The sequence below is a fragment of the Sesamum indicum genome, linkage group LG2 (assembly GCF_000512975.1).
Source record: "Sesamum indicum cultivar Zhongzhi No. 13 linkage group LG2, S_indicum_v1.0, whole genome shotgun sequence".
NCBI lineage: Eukaryota > Viridiplantae > Streptophyta > Magnoliopsida > Lamiales > Pedaliaceae > Sesamum > Sesamum indicum.
Window position 1 is genome coordinate 6,514,811 of NC_026146.1, and position 5,230 is coordinate 6,520,040.

A 5,230-nucleotide genomic window follows, 5' to 3' on the forward strand; every position below is an offset into this window, starting at 1 on the left:
TCTTTTTTTTTTTATGAATTTAGTTCTGAATTTTTCACTCAATCCAGCTGGATTAGTAGTTTTTATTTTTTAAATTACTCTATTTATATTGTTCATCACCCAATTGTGAATCATTACCCTCGATATGGGCAGTTGGGGTTTGCTCCTCCAGCACTAAAAGGACAATCACAGTCAAATAAATATTTAAAACTTTTAAACTCTCAAACATTTTATAAGACATTTTGATAAGCTTGTAAATTTAGTCAAATACCCTCTTAGTTAAAGGACCACCATCACCACCCTTTAGAACATACAAGACTGAAATTTCGATTTACTTTCTACATCATGGTGGGGAAAATATTTTAATTTCCTTACTCAGCGACAACTGCAACTTCATAACACTAAAAAATACCGAATCAGCTCAACCCGGCCAAATTGGGGACTCTGGTGGTCTGACTTCTCAAAATATTTAAAACTAAATACCTAATGTTATTAAATTATCTCACCCATATTTAGGTGCACTAGAAAAATATAATATTTTATCATAATTAATTATTATAATCAAAAGAAAAAAAGTTGTGACAAATACAAATTAATTATAGCTTTGGAATAGTCATTAGGCCTTGTTTCTGCAAATGCGGCCAAAACATTAGTCCTGGTTTGGTGAATAAAGATTAATCGTGGTAAAAATTTAAATTTTTACTTTCATTTTGTTTAACCATGATCAATTGTACTGATTTACCGTGATTTTAAAATTGTGATAATTTATAGGCAAAATTGCAAAATTGGTCCCGTAAGTATGGGGGGGTGGCAGAATTGGGACCGTAAGTACAGGACTGGCAATTTTAGTCCTGTAAGTATTGACTTTTTGGCAATTTTGGTCCTTCCGACCAAAATTGCCCAAAAACGCGGCGGAGAGATTTGGGGCTTAGGGTTCCGACGTCCACGTGCGCAACTTAAACACGTAGGAGCTTGCGTGGTGAATGACATGGCTTTAGGCGGGAAAAAGAGCTCCTATTCCTTTCACTGTATGTAAGATCTCTCTCTCTCTCTCTCTCTCTCTCTCATTTTTGCTGCTGCAAATGAAGTTGCAGGTGAAAAAAAACAGCAAAAATGTCTTCTTTATCATTCTTGCATACATACCTGAAGGATGTCGATGATGCTGTTGACCCACATCTAGAGCAGATAAAGAATGAGGCCATTGGAGATGACAACGATGAGGAGGTGATGCTCCTATTTTGCTCAGCGATGAGAAAAACAACAGTTGATTTGGTTGGAGGTTCTTGAAAGATTGTCCACTGCAGATAAGGAGCGATTGGGCTTTCTGTTCAGCACTTATTGGAGAGCTATCAACATGTTTTGTTTCGGTGCCCCTTCTCTAGGCACTACTTGAGATTCGCTTCACTTGGCCCCATCAGTCACCAGTGGGGATCCTAGAAGATGGCATGGAAAGCACCTGCTCAGTGCCTGCTATATAACACAAAAGACTGAAGGCTTAGTGCCAAATTATCCCCTAAACTCCTAAGTCGTACCTGATCAACAATGCTGCTAACCAAACAATCCGGTGAACTCCTAATGCCTTGGAATCTACACTTGTTTCCTCAATCCAAATATGGTACATCATGAAGACAGGGATGAAAGCACCAAGATTGAATAAGAAAGCTGAAGGAAGAAGGTGATGAACAGAGCCTGGAAGTCTAGTCTCTGTCGAAGAAAGTTGCTATTTTACAACTTGCACTAACACTTTTATTAGTAAGGAGCAATCGTGTTTCTCCTAACACAATTCTTGTAGAAGTGGGATTTTATTAGTTGATTAGCAGCTAGTCATTAGGTTTGTTAGTAACTACCTTCAAATATAATCACTGTACTTCTTCCCCATTTTTATCTGAGAGATACTGAAATGGAACTTGATTTCTTGATTTTATCTTCTTGCTTCTCGACACACCAAAGACATTTTTGCTGTTTTTCTTCACCTGCAACTTCATTTGCAGCAGCAATTGCTGTTTTTCTTCACCTGCAACTTCATTTGCAGCAGCAAAAATGAGAGAGAGAGAGAGAGCTCTTACATACGTTGAAAAACGCGGAAAGATGAGCTCTTTTTCCCACCTAATGCCACGTCATTGGCCACGCAAGCTCCTACGTGTTTAAGTTGCGCATGTGGACATCGGAACCCTAAGCCCCAAATCTCTCCGCCGCGTTTTTGGGCAATTTTGGTCGGAAGGACCAAAATTGCCAAAAAATCAATACTTACAGGACTAAAATTGCCAGTCCTGTACTTACAGTCCCAATTCTGCCACCCCCCATACTTACGGGACCAATTTTGCAATTTTGCCTAATTTATAATGTAGCAAAAAAAACTCAATTTGTTTTTATACGGCATACCTTTGTTGCACAAAACTAAAAGACATTGTCAATTTATTGAATTTAATATTTTATGTTATTCTACATGTACTTATATATCTTAAAAATTATTGAATTTAATATTTTATGTTATTCTACATGTACTTATATATCTTAAAAATACTTTATAAGATACGTAGGAAATGTGTATAGTGTAATGGCGGAGATAGGAAGACAGAGACAATGGGTAAGATGGAGTATGAAACATGACCAATTATTGGAAAATGGCAGATAATTAATTAATTATCAGATTGTGCCAAGAGACAAAGAACTTAAGAAATCAATTCTCCAGCATAAAAAATAATTTTTAATTAGATCTTCGTATAATGCTTATAATTAATAATCTGCCATGTGATGCTCGTAGATAAGTATGATCACCATTTTATGACTATTATATATACAATAAGTCACGCCTGGTGAGTATTATGACTTAACGCTTTGACTCATGGAAAATTCTATTTTAGTAACAAATTTAAATTAATTACATGATGAGTATATAAAATTTATGATTATATAAATCTATTTAAAAATTATATCTAGCACCCATGAGGTCTGCTTTCACATAATAAATAAGTCCCTCTGTCAATCAAAATTCACCGTATTTACTGATATTAACAAGAAAAATTGAAAAAAATATATATTTACCATGGATTGAGTTATTACCGACTTATAGTAGGTCAAATATATCTTTTTATAATCAAATTACCCTTATATGTCTTCATCCGTTAATGCATGCGAGGAGGTATATCTTTACCGTTGTAAGGGTAGTTTGCTCCAGAAAAAATTATTTGACATGTAGTAAGTCAGTTTTAAGTCAATCGAAGGTAAATATCTATTTTCATTCAATTTTCTTGTTAAAATCAACAAATTTCATGAATTTTAACTATCCGACGAACTTATTTGTTAAATGAAAGCAAATTTCAAGGGCGATAGATGTAATATTTCAAATTATAGGAAGTCTACATGTAACTACATCAAACTTCAAAAGAAGAGAGCGTAATTATTCCTATTAATAATTATACTGAATGAGCAGAGTTAATTGTCATTTACCTTAAATCTTGATGTACAATTCTGGATCAACTTTTAGAGCTTCCGAGATTTTATTATCGTTGTTAATTGGTAGTTTACGGGTGTTTACTATCATCATGAATATAAATATATTGAATATATTATTATTATTGTTATAAATAATATATTTATATATATAAATTCTTATACATTAAAGCCACAGTATATCATATATTTATAAATTATAAATATAATTTGTATTATATTTCAAAGCTCCCATATCTACAAGTCGTGATCAAAGAATCCACAAGATATCATCCTCCAGGCCCATTTCTGATGCGTCGCAAGGACGGAGATGATCTAGAAATCAAGAACTACGTCATACCCAAAAATGCCATAATTCTCATTAATATATGGGTGATTGGTAGAGATCCAAGGATATGGCCGAACCCTGATTCATTTGAGCCTGAAAGATTTTTGAACAGAGAAGTTGATTTCAAAGGCCACGACTTTGAACTGACCCTGTTTGGGGCCGGCAGGAGAATTTGTCTGGGGCAGCCACTAGCATATAGGATGGTTGACCTAACTGTGGCCTCCTTGATTCACAACTTTGATTAGGAATTTGAACCAGGAATTACACCACAAGATGTGGACTTAAATGAGAAGTTCGGCGTTTCACTAAAAAAGGCCATACCTCTCAAGGCTGTGCCGACCAAGCCATGATTATTGTTGTTGATTGTTGATTCATAGAACATGCAGGGATAGCCTATGATTAGAACTATTTATTTAAGTACTTTCTATAAAGTGTGGCAATGTGTAGCTTTATTGCGTTGATAAGTGATCCGTATCACATGGATAGTCTACGATTGAAACTATTTATACAAGTATTTCTTTAAAATGTGATAATGTATATCTAGCATTATGGATGGGGCCTTTACTTCTCAAAAGAAAAGGAAAAATTATATTTTAGGTCTTGCAATTTTAGGTTGTTAGTATTTTTCATTCTGTAACTTACTCTATTTATATATTTATTTTTTTTTCTTTTTTACGAATTTAGTCCTGAATATTTCACTTGGCCCGGTTGCGTAAAAAATCATCCTCCGCGTCCAATCCATATGTTGTTCATCACCCCAATATGAATCATTACTCTCGATATGGACAGTTGGGGTTTGCTCCTCCAGCACTGGAGGGACAGTCACAGCCTCAAAATACTCCTACACCCTCTCTCTCCATGAGAAGTCCAATTATAATATTTTGTCATAAATTATCGCATACACTAGTGATAACTGACATCACCAGGTGTTCTGAACTTTGTGTTTTGCATTTCCAGCAAGGCTTTTAAAAAATGACCTTTATTTTTACATGCTAAATAATTTACTTTAAAGGTTGATAATTCTAATGTTAAGGCTTTCTTAAAATAAATTAGAACAAAGATAGAGAAAGCTCGTATTATCAGACGGCAAGCTAAATGCCAACATTATTGTCATAATATTGTCGTTATAAAATCTCATGAAAATATTCTTGTAAATTGCTTTTCTTGGACTACTAGAGGATGGACCATTGACGTATTGATTGCTGCACAGAGATGGAGGGGGAAACATGTTATCAATGTTGTTTATTGTAATCTTTTGGCATCCCTTATGTACCACATTTGGCAAAAACAGAATCAACGAAAATATCAATAGCTGGATCGTGATGCATTATCCCTTACTCGAATTATTCTTGATGAGATTAGACTCCGTATATTTAGTGTTGAACTTTCTTATAGCATTAGTACTATTGCTTTGTATAGAGTATGGTGGATACCATGGCATACTTAGCCCGCCATTTGATTTGTACACTT

The 5,230-nt window shown here is 34.7% G+C and overlaps 1 pseudogene; it reads left to right on the forward strand.

Moving 5' to 3' along the window:
• On the forward strand, positions 1,093-4,110 carry LOC105155502 (annotated as a pseudogene).